The sequence below is a fragment of the Petaurus breviceps genome, unplaced genomic scaffold, assembly GCF_028583685.1.
Source record: "Petaurus breviceps papuanus isolate PSGF00001 unplaced genomic scaffold, PetGlider_PUasm1.0 90792, whole genome shotgun sequence".
Taxonomy (NCBI): Eukaryota; Metazoa; Chordata; class Mammalia; order Diprotodontia; family Petauridae; genus Petaurus; species Petaurus breviceps.
The window spans coordinates 9,309,374-9,324,649 of record NW_027187347.1 but is presented as its reverse complement, the minus strand read 5'-3'; the positions used below and the strand labels follow the sequence as shown (position 1 = coordinate 9,324,649).

The following is a 15,276-nucleotide window of genomic DNA, read 5'->3' as shown; positions in this document are numbered from 1 at the left end:
GGTCAAGTGACATGATATATAGTGGATAAATGTGAGCTATTATTATTCCAAGAACATTTGAAGATGAAACTGGAAAGAGTACCACAAACATATGGAACACAGTCAGCACTTCTACAATAAATCCTCTTCTTCATTAGTGACAGTAGAGTTGCCACATTTGGATTCAAACATTTCAGGCCTGGATAAGCTAAATGAGGAGCTAAAAATAGCACTATATAAGCCAAGTCAGGAGTTGCTGCTGGCCCAGACCATAATATATCCATAAATATCCATAAAAGACAGACGTGCTGAAAATGGCACAATACTGAAGACATTAAGGGACTTACTTTCAAGGTATTATATACATATATAATATACACATTACATTATACACAATACACTATATAATAAATGCATAATACACTATACATAACATACATATTATATATGTATTATACACACATACACACATATATACATATATTATCTGTTCTTAAGGCAATCTAAAGAACAATTAGGGGAAAATCACAGAAGTCCTTTAAAAAGGTGATCAGGAAGACACCGATAACTGCTGGTTTCTATTTCTGTTCTTCCCTCTCTGTAAACATTTTGTGAGCATGATACATATGTGAACCAAGGGGATCCCTGAGGAAAATCTGGTAAGGAACAGTCAGGTGTTTGCAAATGACTTTCTAAAGAAGACTATGTCTTCATAGTTACACAATTAATTGAAAAAAATCTAAAAAGTATTAGAAACAAGATCCCATTTAGTTATTGTTTGCTGATTGATATTAGAAGAAGAAAAAACACATTTGATTTGTAAAAGCTAAATGCAGCTATAAAGACTTTCTTCCAATGAAGTTTCTCTCATAAAATGTTAACACCATATAGGAATCTTTAATAGATATACAAAAGAGATAAATTGGTATACTGATTCTGTGATTATCAATATCAAGTGAGGCATAAAACATGGAGGTGTTGGGTTTGCCAAAGAGTTTGGCACTGTCATGGAGGATGTCTAGCATAGAGTTCAGATGGAAGAGGTATTTACTAGATAAGAAGACCTCAGAGATATTTTGGGTTCCGTTTAATACCACCACAATAAAGTGAATATTGCAATAAAGTGAGTTGCAAATTTTTTGGTTTCCCAACACACATAAAAGTTATTATGCTATTCTGTATTCTCCTAGGTGTGCAATAATATTCAATCTTTTAAAAGTACATATTATACTTAAAAAATATTTTATTGCTGGGGCTGCTAGGTGGCGCAGTGAATAGAGCACTGGCCCTGGAGTCAGGAGGTCCTGAGTTCAAATGCGACCTCAGACACTTAACACAAAAACTAGCCATGTGACCTTGGGCAAGTCACTTAACCCCAATTGCCCTCCAAAAAGCAAAAAAAAAAAATAAAAGTACTTTATTGCTAAAAAATGGTAACCATCATCTGAGCCTTCAGCAAGTTGTAATCTTTTTGCAGTTATTGCCTTGATGTTGATGGCTGCTCATTGATCCAGGTGGTAGTTGCTGAAGGTTGGGGCATTTGTGGCAATTTCTTGAAATAAAAAGTTTGTTGCTTTGATTGAGTCTTCATTTTACTTGAACACTTAGAGGTCATTGTAGGGTTATTAATTGACCTAATTTCATCATGTTTCAGGGAATAGAGAGGCTGAGCAGAGGAAGACAGAGATGTAAACATTGGTAGGTGGAGCAGTCAGAACTCACACGACCTTTATCGATTCCATTTACCATTTTATATGGGTGTAGTTTATGGTGCCCCAAAACAATTGCAATAGTAACATCAAAGATCACTGATCACAGATCACCATAATATATAATAATAATGAAAAAGTTTGAAGTATTGTGAGAATTACCAGAATGTGATGCAGAGACACAGTGTGAGCACACGCTCTTGGAAACATGGCACCAGTAGATTTGTTGGACACAGGGTTGCCACAAACCTTCGATGTGTAAAAGATAGAACATCTGTGAACCACAATAAAGCAAAGTGGAATAAAGTGAGGTCCACCTGAAGAGTCCTCTGAATATTCCTATCTCTGGGTAAAAATGTATCAAATCCCCAAGAACTATAAAGCCCCCTCAATGATATCCATAATTATTGAAGTGTTTGGATTAATCAACCTCAAATAAAAAACCAAGGCGATGAAGAATTCCTATTGTCCAAGCTATTTATATCAATATATCTATATTGATATATATGTATAAATCTGTATATGTGTATATATGTGTGTGTGTGTGTGTAAATCTAGATATGTGTGTACATATCTATATATTGATCTCTATCTAGCTACTTGGATAGAGATCCAATTGACCTGGTCCATCATCTGTCTTGGACTAACACTGTAGATGGATAGTGATCTGGACCTAGAAAAGAGTTTGCTGAATTGCTTTGGGGAAATGACCTAGCAATTGCAATGACTGAGAGCTGCTGCTCCTTGAAGCAAAAAATATATCTTTCTCAAACCAATATTCTCCTGCTAATACCATATGACTGACTGTGAATCATTAACTGTACTCTCTTTGAAAAAAATCACTTTCAGCATTTCTGCCTTACCAGTCCCTTATAGTTGAGTGGCCCCCCTGGAATTGCCATCTGGACATGTCAGCTAGTAGCAGCAAGAAGAGTTCAGTCACTTGGCAAGCACTCCTGAATGCCTCTTATGTACCAGGCACTACGCTTAGAGCTGGGGATACAGAGACAGACAGACAACAATCTCTGCTCTTCAGGAGCTTATATTACTAACTGGAATACAAGTCAACAAGCATTTATTAAGTGCCTGCTATATGCCAGACACTGCTGAGGGCTGGGAATACAAAGGCAAAAGAGTCCCTATTCTGGAGGAGTTCACGTTCTAATGGAGGAGAGAACACGAAAGCAACAAGGTACAAATAAGATGTAGAAGGGATAAGGTGGAGATAATCAACAGAGGGAAGGTACTAGAATGAAGGGGACATAGGAAATGTTTGTTAAAGACGGCCCTTCTCTTCCTGAGATTTTGTTTGAGACTTGAAGAAAGGCAGGGAAGCACATGAGGAGGGAAGGAATTCTAGGCATGGGGGATGCCAGTGGAAATGTTGCGGTTTGGGGTTTCAGGGGTGCTTGAGACCCCAAAATACCAACATGCCGGGTCCTGCCGAATGAATTCAACTCAAGCCTTCTCTCAGTTAAAGTAAAACAGAGTTTATTGAAGATTTGCCATAGTGGGTAGACTCTTAAGGAGCCTGAGTATTTGTGATGCTTGTCAACACAAGTGGGCCCAGAGCAATCTGACACAGAGTGAGTCTGAGCTAGATTAATCTCAGCTCCTTCATGGAGGCAAGATGGATCTTATGTACAGAAAGACTGGGGGAGGGTTCTAGGGGTGGTCTAGAGGAGGAGTTTGGGGAGGGTCTTGAGGAGGAGTCTAAGAAGGATCTTTATGGGACTGAAGTCAGACTCTAGGAACAGGATTAAGTGTGGGAAATAGCTGAAGGGTACCTGGAGATGACAGACAATGGAGGGCTAGGCTAGGTTAAGAGTTACAGAGATCTGAGCTTCGCAATAATGAAAGGTTTATGGCCTCAGGCAAGTGGCTTATCAAGTAGAAAGATTCAAGGGGGTTCCCAGAGCCTAAACCCAATCAGAAATGCATGGGGTCCTTTCCTCCTCATGGTTGCTATTTGGGGTTTCCTACCTCCTTCTATCTCCTGAAAAGCATCATTATAATGATTACATGTATATAATATAATATATAATAATATTTTATCTATCTATCTATCTATCTATCTATCTATCTATCTGTCTGTCTGTCTGTCTGTCTGTCTGTCTGTCTGTCTGTCTGTGTGTCTGTCTGTCTGTCTATCTATCTTATCTGTATTTACAATGATCCAAGACAATCCCCAAGGACTAATAATGAATCACACCATCTGCCTCCAGAGAAAGAACTGATATTGTTTGAATACTGACTGAAACATGTTATTTTTCACTTTCTTTCAATATTTTCTTTGAGTTTTCTTGTACAGAATGACTAATATGGAAATGTTTTACATGATTGCACTTGTATAATCTATATCTGATTGCTTATAGTCTCAGGGAGGTGGGAGGCAGGAGAGGGAAATAATTTTGAAGTCAAAACCTTAAAACCCCCCACAAATGTTAAAAAATTGTTCTAACATGTAATTAGGGAAAAAATAAAGTATTATATACTAACAAATAATTATATATAACAATATATTATTATATATTAACAAATAACCATACCTATCTATCTATACATATATATATACATATACCCACATAGAGGGAGACAGAGAAAAACTATTTTTCTATTATATTAATAACCAATTATTAAATTAGGAGGAAGGTTTTTTTCTTTCTCTTTCTTCATTCAGGGATGAGCCCCCGTAGGTCATTCAGTGAGTCTCAGAAGAACAGATTGATGAGATTGCCCTAATTCTCAGGGTACATGCACCAAATTGAATTGACCCCACCCAACTAGGAGTCCTTACTTTTTAGAGTGTAAACAGAATCTAATCTAGGTGAATTCCAGCCCTAAAGCATTAAACCCAAACCTTTACACCTTTTCTTTGGAGTTTAGGATAATGCAGCTCATAGAGAGAGAAAACCAACCAGAATGGTCTAGTAGAGATGAATTCCTTTGCCTGAATTGTTGGAGGGAGCTGAGTCTCATGATCAAGTCATGTTCTTATCAGGAGAAGCTGAAGACTTTTAGCCTCCCTTCTCATTAATATGTCTACCCCCTCATCAACTGTTCACCAATCAGGGTTGATTTCTCCTGTCAGGGGCATTCCTTTTTCTAAAAATATCTAAGGCATCCAGTATCTCCATTAGGAGTCTTTGGTTACCAGGAGAAACCACTGACCATCAGTTTCTTGATTATCAGCTAGACTAATAAAATGATTATTAATTACCCCAAAACTCAGTCTCTATGGTTTTTCATCTTTCTCTCTGTCTCTCTCTGTCTCTACCTCTCTCTGCCTCTCTGTCTCTGTCTTTCTCCCTCTTTCTCTGCAAGCCTTATATATATACATGCCTTACACACATGCTTATCTATTGGTGCTTTAGCAATGTCTATTGCCCAAGTTTGGAATTTTCCCCTTCATTTTAGAACGTTTAGTTTCCTTCAAGGTTCAGTTTAAGTGACACCTTCTTCATGAACTGTTACCTGATAGTCCTACCTTACCCCCATTCCCATGCTACTAGTGCCTTTTGATGCAATGTAAATTCACTGAGAGCATCTATTGTTTAACTTTTGGTTTTCTCACAGTAATGCTCATAGTAGTTGTTTAAGAAATAATCATTGTTGTTTGATTACCTGTATGACAAGTCATTTAACAGTCTCCAGGCTTCAAATTTCTTTATCTATAAAATGAAAGGGTTAAACTAGGTGATTCCTGAAGAGGGTCATCATAAAATGATGAGGTATAGGGTTAGGGGTCCTCGAGACTGGATGGAATCAATTTCTTCTTTTCTAGTTCTAATCTATGATCACCTAGGTGACTTTCCCCAGATCATTCAGAGTAAAACTATATAGAAAAGCTCTCCGAAATAAAGAAAAGAGGATTACTGAAGCATTATTTTTCAAATACACAGAGGAATAAATTCTTTGTTATATGGAATGGCTTTCTGGAAGAGAAAGGGAGAAGGAGAAACGAGGAAATGCAAGTACTTTAAAAACAGAAGATATAAATAAAATTTAGTTTATAAAAAAGGATAAAACACACAGAAGAAAACAGAAGGAATTCCAGAAAGAATCACAGGCATACGAGACAGCTTTAAAAGTTATATGTTGTATTTATTATTGTGAAAAATTAATATTTAATCTATTATTGTGGAAAGTGGCTATTAATAATCAACATCTTGAAGATACAGAGCTTCCCCTAGCCCCCTTCTTTCTCACTTTAAGTTCATTTTTTCTTCAGGACATTACTGATAATGAGATTGCATTGACTTTCCTCATGCCCCTAGTCAAACTCACAAGTATTTTAATCTAAGGTAGATTGTGTTCTACTCTAGCTTGGGTTGAGACAGATTCTTTTGTCTAGATAGCCCAAATTGGGGGGTGGGGGTGGGGGTTGGTCTAATAAAAGAGGTATTTCCTCTGTCCTAAGGTGAAATGCTGATGGGGTGACATCGGCTCCTGTTGAAAGGACATATAAATTGTGTATCCAAACGAGTCCAGTTCAAGACTGGGCTTCCATCCATGCATACCACCCATTTTGAGAGAAATAAAATATGGATACAATCTAATCCTGTTTGTCTTCCTTTGACCAAACTCTGGAAGTTGACATTATATACTTAAAATGAACAGAAAGTGGTTTATGATAGAAACTTAAAATTTCATGGGCAATCCTCTCCTTCTGTCCTACTTTGTATATGGGACATAGCCATTTTATTTGGTGTTTTTTTATGTTCAGGATAAAAAATAAAATTGAACAACAGCAAAAAAAGTCTCTGAGAAAATCCACAATTGAGCTCAGGCTCTCCCTTGTTTATTTATTTTTGTAACTAAAGTGCAAAATGTAGCCTTTTTATAGAGCCTCAATTTGACACCCAATCTGTAGCTGAATTTTGTTTTGAATTTAGAAGAATACAATGAACTCTATAAAATCATGCAACAACCATTTGAACTCAGTCTGAGTACAAATTCTGTACTCCCTTGTGAGGGAAATCTACCAAAATTTGTTCCTTTCTAGACTTTTGAAAAAAGAAAAGAAATGGAGTGAGGTTTTTATAGTGACTGAAATGTCCTTAATTTGGGTGAAAGAAATAAGGAATTCACTAGTATTTACTTGTTCCTTTTTTTTTTAAGCAATTGGGGTTAAGTAACTTGCTCAAGGTTACAGGGCCAGGTGTTTCCGGGTGGATGCTAAGTGTCTGAGCCCGGATTCGATCCCCAGGTCCTCCCGACACTGAAGCCGGTGCTCTTACTCTCTGTGCTACCTGACTGCCCCTTGTTCCCTTTTTAATATATATAATTCCCTTTTTATTTATATAATCCTTTCTTTGGCAGATGTTGGTAGAGAAAAAAACTTACAGATGTTCTGATAATAAGCCCACAAAGGTTGATGTCATTGTTGGATTTCTTCAGGCTGTTGGATCAAATTCCATTATGAAGTGACAGTATTTTGGAGTGTCTTTCTAGTTATTTCAGCTGGTAGGGAAAGTAGCTACCAAGCTGAGATTGTTTGGACACATGAAATAAGAGCATTGGCACCTTCTGATTTTTACCTTGTGCTCTGGATTGTGTGACTCCTTATTCCAATTCAGTTATATCCAGCTGGTAAATGTTTAACAACTGGCTCTTAGAAGAAAAAAAATGAATATGCAACATAGCCCTTTAATCTGTATTATTAATACTTTATTACTTTTTAAAGTCTAGACAATGAACAAAACAAAAAAAATCAAGACCTGGTTTGTAGTATTTTCTGATTTTTGAGACACTGAAAATTTAAAAATCATCTCTCAGGAGAGGAGCAAATAGAGACAGTATAGAATAACTAAACCCTGAGTCTGCCTTTAGGAAACCTCTTAAGATATCTTGGGGGGGGGTGACAGGCTAGATTTTTTTTCTTAAGAATCAGGCCTTAAAACCAAATCACTCTGGTTCTCATTGATTTACCAACGATAGGTCCCAGACCAAGCCCCACTTGGTCATTGTTTGGGTCCCAATTGGCTCAGAGTGAAATAGTAATTGTTTTTGCTTTGGCCAGAAATCCTGAGGGTCTTCCCCTCCCAGATTGATTTTTTTTTTCTGACTAGGTCATTCTCTGCTTCATTTCTTGCTTACTCTTAATCACTGAATGGGTATTACCTCAGTCAAAATGAGACTTGATCCTGTATGTCATGTACCCATTACATGCTTTTAAGTTTAATTTGCATTATCAACATTTTCCCATAATTTTCTTTGGTCTAGACAATCAACAAAACAATAAGACAATCTATATATCTATATCTAACTATATCCATATCTATCGCTATATCTCCCTAGAGATATTTCTCTCTCTATATAGCTAGAGGTATGGATATAGGTATCAATATAGATATAGGTATAGATAGCAATATAAATGTAGCTATAGATACAGATACAGGTATAGATATAAATAAAATTCCAGGTAGATGGAATGGTAGAGTTGTCTTATTGATTGTCTAGACTTAAGAAAATGATGGAGAAAATATTAATAATGCAGATTATTATTATATATAGACATATGTATATAGATAAATATCTGTATCTATATTGAGAGAGATACAACACACGCATGCATCTATACATACATACATATATGTACACATACAGACACACGCATAGAAAAAGTTTTAAGCTTTAAAAGTTTAAAACTGCACTAAGACTTCTGGAATACCCTGTATATCATAGATACTTACTAAATTTTGACTGTGTACTGTTACTGATTGGATACAAACATAAAAGACAGGGAGAAATCAAAGATGACCCTGAAGTTTGCATCCCATGACTCCTGAAAAATAGTGGTAGTAGTATAAATAGGGAAGTAGGGAGGGTTCTTTTTGCAGGGGAGGGGGGAAAGAAGGTAAAGTTCAGACTCATTTAGTATGATGTGATTTTAGTTCAGCTGGTAATTAGAGATATGAGACTTGAGCTCAAGAGAGAGGAAAGGGATGAAGATAGAGATTAGGGAGGCTACTGTGTGGAGTTAATGGCTGAAACTTTGGAAAAGTGAGAGAGTAGAACAAAGGGATGAGGCCTGAACCTTGAAGGGATATTATATTTAGAGGTGAGGGGAAAAAGGGAGCTAACATGAGAGAAAGGAGTTGACAGACTGATAGGAGACCAAGTAATAACATTCTGGGAGTCAAAGGGAAGAGAGAGTCTTAAGGAAAAAGTAGAGGTCAGTGGTCTCAAATATTACAACTAAGTAAAGATCTGGTGATCAGGAGGTCACCTGTGACCCTTGAGGGACCCACTTTAGTAGAGCGGGGCAGAGCAGGGTGGAAGCCAAATTACAAGGGGTTGAAGAGAGTAAAACAGCAAAATATTCCCTTTTCTTAACTATACTGTCTTCTTTGGCAGGAATATTCTGCCTTCCTCTCTACCCTGTCCTTGCCCGCCCCCCCCCCTCCACAAAATTCAAACAATTTAGTGAGTTATGATCATGTTTAATTTGTCATAGAATTATGACTATCTCATTAGAACTATATTTCATACTGCCTCTCAAGAGTGGAAAATAAGATCATATATATATAGAACTGAAAGGTAATTCAAAAGGCAGTTAGTCCAACTCCCTTTATTTTAGAGATGAGTAAACTGAGGCCAAGGTGGTTAGCATGAGACGGGTTCGAACCCAAGTCCTCTGACCCCAGAACCTCTCCACTTTTCCACTGTGTTCCACTCTGCTTCCTAGAAAACCAATAAAAATACTTTTATTGAGACAAACCAAATTCTCTTTAAATACTTGATCTGTCTCCCTATGACAATCTCCAGTGACACATATTGTCCCCAATATATAAATCAGTTTACATTCCAAAACTTTGTTTATAAATTGGTTATGTGAAACTAGGAATGCCTTAACTTATGAAGAAAATGGTCTACTAGATCAATGAATTGGGCATGCAAATAAAGCTAGAAAAAGGACAAATTAAAAATCCCCAGTTAAATACCAAACTGGAAATCCTGAAAATCAAAGACAAATCATAATGCAATAAAAATTATATTCAATAAAGGACTGGGGAAAAATGATCAAAAATTAATTGGACACTAAATAATCTAATTCTAAAGAATGAGTCAATCAAAGAACAAATCACTGGAACAATCAATAATTTCACTAACAAGAATGATGGCAGTGAGACAGTATACCAAAATTGAAGCAGTATAGCCCAGGCAGTACTTAGGGGAAATTTTATATCTCTAAAAGCCTACATCAATAAAATAGAGAAAGAGTAGATCAATGGGCATGCAACTAAAAAAAATAAAAAAAGAAAATATTATATTAAGTAGCAGGGAAGGAGGAAAAGTGGAAGAGGAGCAAATAGAGATAGTGTGGAATAATTGAGTCCTGAGTCTGACTTTAGGAAACAATCAGATCTTTCACCTTTTTTCTTCTCAGCTTAGCTGCACATAAGTACTCTGCAAACAAATCCTTAATGGTCACTCCTTCTACTGTATCATAAAGCCCAGAGGACTCTGCCATTTAAAACATATACAACCTTAAGCAATCAATCAACAGATATTTAATAAGTGCCTCTTCTATGCCAGACACTATGCTATGGCCAGGGATGAAAGTACAAAGCTTTGGATTGTGGGGTTTTGCCAGGAAAACCCCAAGTGGGGTAATGAAGAGTTGGACACAACTGAAAAAAACAACTGAATTTCCAGGAGGGGGTTTCTAAACCCCCTCCACCTGAGTTTCCTCATTTGCAAAATAAGAAGTTTGGAATAGATGATCTCAGAGTACTTTCCTCCCACCTCCATCTATCAATCTTATGATCACATGGAATCCAAGTAGCAATATGGCAGGAAGGTGAGGTGCTAGGGGCAGTCAGTGTGGTGCAGCCATTTGTATTCAAGGGAAATGGGGAAGTTTAGAACTGTCTGCATAGTTTCTATATAATTAAAACAAATTATCTATTAACTGGAACCCAACTAGCCAGAACCTTGATGTTATAATTTTGTTTGCTTTTTGGAGGGGGGAAGGCAGGGCAATTGGGGTCACGTGACTTGCCCAAGGTCACACGGCTAGTGTTAAGTGCCTGTGGTCAGATTTGAACTCAGGTCTTCCTGACTCCAGGGCTGGCAGATATTATAATATTTTTAAGCATCTGGAGGAGATATTCCACTCTGAGGAAAAAGACCAAATGATAAGAAAGGGGAAAAAAAGTTTCTAGTAGTGATTTAGTTCAAAAAGTGACTTTGAGAGTTGATACTGGAGACACTATAGGGACAGTACCATTTTCAAAATCTTTTTCTATAGGACTAGGCAATGCTCAGGTCCTTAAAATTGAAGATTAAAAGCATCCTCCCATATATTCTTAGTGATTTAGGAAAACAGATTGAAATATCAATTTTAGAAACATCTCTAGTAATAGTTGGGTTGAAAAACAAAGGTTTTCTGGTTAGTCCTAGGAAAATTCAGTTCAGTAGAGCACATCATTCCCTGGGCATTCTCTAGAGACCTCAGGATTCCAGAATAAGCTCTCAGGACTCAAGAAAGTTTCATAGACATGAAAATGCAGTACCCACTTCACCTTTTGACCAAGAAAACTCCTGGAAGACCACAATGTCTCACAGTATCAGGGGTCTGCAGTTCTGCGACTTCACAGAAGATAAAAGTCAAAAGGCCTAGGAAGCATAATATAGAGTTCTGTACTTAGAGTCAGGAAGGCCTGGGTTTGAGTCATGCCTAAGACATTTATTAGCTATGTTGTCTTGGGCAAGTCACTTAATTTCCCTGTATCTCAGTTTCTTCATCTGTAAAATGGGGGTGATGGGGGGGACACTTAATAGCCTCGAAGTTCATCTCTAAATTTGTGATCTAAATCTTATTATTTAAAACGCAATTAGATTTGTTTCTCTAACTTGTAAGACTGCTAGGAGGGAGGGGTCTAAAGAACTTCTGGGAACTATATGGATGTTCTTATATCTGGCTTATCAGAATGAGGCTACATGTAAAGAAAAACTTCCTAATCACTAGAGCTATCCCAAATTAGGCCAGGATGTCTTAGGACAAAACAGATTTCCTGAGAAGCAGCATGATTCAATGAAATGAGCACAGATTCTAAAATAAAAAAAAATTAATTAAATTAAACTTAAAAAAGAAAACAAAGAAAAACTAAAAAAAATTAGAATTTGACCTACCTGTGTAACTTCAGGAAGTTCACTTAACCTCTCTGGGCCTCAGTTTCCTCATCTGTAAAAATGAGAGAGGTGGGATTACATAGCTTCTGAGATACCTTCCATAGATCTATGATCCTATGTTCCCCTTCACTAAAAATCTTCAGACAAACCTGGAAAGCCACTCTTTAGAGATGATATAGAAGGAAATTTTTGTTCAGGCACCAGTTAACTGACTCTTGTCAATGGTAAGAAAATAGAGGCTATCCTTGGCAGATTATTCATTGTAATGATATGGTAGGGAAAGTAAGGAGAGAAATAGGGGAGTAGCTGTTGGGGACAAGTAGGGCCAAATGAAGTGGATTTGGTTTTTTTTTTTAAATTTTATTCTCTAAAATAAGATACACCGGGTGCATGTTGTAGTCAGGGAAGGAGATAGCAGAGTGAGACAGATTGAAGATGCTAGAGAGGTTGGGGAGGGCATGGCAGAGGAAGTAAGGTCTTGGAGGAGGCAGAAGGAAATGGGACTGAGGTCAGCAAGTAAAGGGACTGGCCTTGAAAGTAAGAATATCTCTTCCTCTGATGGAAGAGAGGCAATACAACTAGAAAATAGGATACACATAGAGGAGACTTTTTTTTTTCTATTTTAAAGTTCTGAACTCAGAAAACACCAAATCAAATGAACTTATCTACAACATATCGTAAAACAGAAAAAGATAACTATAAAAAGCTGTGAATATCTGTTATGTATACAGTCTAATTTTCTTTGAAAGTATATAATAAATTCAACATGTAATTTTCTTTTTTAAACTTTTACTTAGTATTTTATTTTCCCCAATTAACATGCAAAAACAATTTTTAACATTCATTTTTAAAACTTTGAGTTCCAAATTCTTTCCCTTCCTCCCCCTGCACACCTCCCGCCCCCATTGAGAAGGCAAGTAATTTGACATAGGTTATACATGTGTAGTCACAACATACAATTTGTAGCTAGGAGGTACAGTGGGTAGAGTGCAGGAAAACCTAAGTTCAAATCCAGGTTCAATCACTTACTTGCTGTTACCCTGGGGAAGTCATTATCTGCCCCAGTTTCCTCAATGGTGAAATAGGAATGATAATAGCAGAGTTCCTGTTTTTTGCATTTTATAAATGTTTTATTTTTCCCAATTACACATAAAAGCAATTTTAACATTTGTTTTTTTTTAAATTAGGTACAAAATTCTCTCCCTCTTTCCCTCCCCTCCCCGTCATTGAGAAGGCAATTGGATATAGGTTATACAGTCATGAAAAACATATTTCCATATTAGTCATGTTGTGAAAGAAAACACATACACACAGTAAAAAAAAAATAGTGTGCTTCAATCTGTATTCAGACAGTACTCCCAAAGGGCAAGCATCTAGTAAAAATGGAAGCAGGTGAGCAGTGCACACAGAGTTAACTTCAGACCATTATCCTTCTATTCTACACCCAGGTTTTTCAACTGCTCTTAATTTTCCAATTCAGAATGCATAGGAGAATTTGACCTAGAGATGTACTCTACCTTATGCAAACAGAGAGAATTAAGCTACTAGTACATAGATATATCTATTCCCTAACCTCTTTTTTTAACTGAAAGACTGGATGGCTCTCCCATATCTGGTTTGAGATGAGTAGACAGTCAATAAGCATTTATTTATTTATTTACTTAACTTATTCACTCATTTATTTATTTATGTGTGTGTATTTCCCCAGTTATGTTGAAAGTTTTTTAAACTTTTTTTTTAAGTTTTGAGTTCCAAGTTCTTCCCTCCTTCCCTCCTCCCTACCCACCCCCTATTCAGACAGTAAGAAGTTAGATATAGGCTTTACATATGATATCATGTAAAACATTTCCATATTAGTCATTTTGTGCAAGAAGACTCAAAGAAAAAAGAAAGAAAGTGGAAAATAGCATGCTTCAGTCTGTATAAAAAAATATCAGTTCTTTCTTTGGAGACGGATAGTATACTTCATCATTAGTCCCTTGGGATTGTCCTGGATTATTGTATTGCTGGGAATAGCCAAGTCATTCACAGTTGATAATTGTACAATGTTGCTATTACTGTGTACAATGTTCTCGTTCTCACTTCACTTTGCGTCAGTCCAGGTTTTTCTGAAATCATCCTGCTTGTCATTTCTTATAGCACAATAATATTCCATCACAATCATATACCACAGCTTGTTTAGCCTCTCCACAATTGATGGGCATCCCTTCAATTTCCAATAAACATTTATTAAGGATTTACTGAAAGCCAGGCATCTGCCCTAAGTGCTGGGAGTACAAAGAAAGGCAAAAACACAAAAATAGTCCTGATCCTCAAAGAGGTCACAAGAGAAGACAACATGTAAATAACTCAGTAGACAAGATGTATATGAAGACTTGATGGAAGATGATGTCAGAGGGAAAGGCACTAGAAGCTAGGCAAACCCAGAAAGACCTAACGTATGAAATAGTATCTAAGCTGAGTCTTGAAGGAATCCAGAGACATTAAGAGGCATATGAAGAGGGAGAGCTCATACTCAGCATGAGGACAACCATGGCAAAGAAATTGTAGCTAGAGCGTTGGGTATGTAGGAGAGACCCTTGTACCTAGATTGTAGAGTGAATGGAATAGAGGGGAGCAAAGTGTAGGATTGGGAAGATGGGAATGGATCAAGTTATTAAAAGCTTTCAATGTCAAAAAGAAAACTTTATACTTTATTCTGGAGGTAATTAGAAGCATGAATGAATGAATAACAATTATTAAGCGCTTACAATATGTGAAGCGATATGCTAAGGGCTGAAGCTACTAACAGAAAAGAAAGACAATCTGTCTTTTCAAGGAACTTACACCTTAGTGGGTGAAATTGTACATATAATAGGCGTCATCTGCAAGTCAGATGGAAAGGTCCCATGGTCCTCAGAGTATAAAGGCAAATCAGTGTTAATGCATCTTCATTAATATAATTTCTCCTGATCAAGCCACATCTATGGCTTATGTCAAACCATTTGACAGAGCCAAGAACTTTGGTGGCAGACTTTCTTTTCTGGGTCTTGAGTAACTGTGGCTACCGAGGAGATGGGGAAGCAGGGGCCAAATCACATCTCCACAAGGATTGTTCCCCTCCATGATGGCTGTGGGGTCTGGGCTAGAAGCAAGGTCAGTAGTCTAAGGGATGCCTGTTATTCAGAAAGAATCTCTGCTCCCTCTGTTAGTGTCAGTGTAAATGTATTTCTTGAATTTGGAGGAGCAGAAATGTAGACTATATCTTCCTATATAAACAAAGTAATAAACAGTGGCTGGGTAGAGTAGAAATTAATAGTTGGACTACATAACCTCCAAGATGCCTTCCAGCTCTGGGAATCCATGATTCTATCCAACTTTGAGTATTATATACTTCAGGTACATTGTAAGTATCATTTACAATATTGTCCCTAAAGGACAATCTATTTCAAGTAATAGTCTTTTCTAG

At 37.0% G+C, this 15,276-nt stretch overlaps 1 long non-coding RNA gene across 15 annotated transcripts in view; it reads right to left on the bottom strand.

Moving 5' to 3' along the window:
• Nucleotides 1-15,276, bottom strand: part of LOC138147403 (uncharacterized) — a 185,472-nt gene that overhangs the window by 109,377 nt on the left and 60,819 nt on the right. For 12 of the 15 annotated variants that reach the window (XR_011164807.1, XR_011164797.1, XR_011164803.1 and 9 more), the window contains one exon: nucleotides 11,829-11,880. This is a non-coding gene — a long non-coding RNA (uncharacterized lncRNA). Of the gene's footprint in view, nucleotides 1-1,850; nucleotides 1,963-9,125; nucleotides 9,375-11,828; nucleotides 11,881-15,276 lie in introns of those variants that run through there. The other 3 variants (XR_011164796.1, XR_011164795.1, XR_011164799.1) reach the window with 2 other exon arrangements.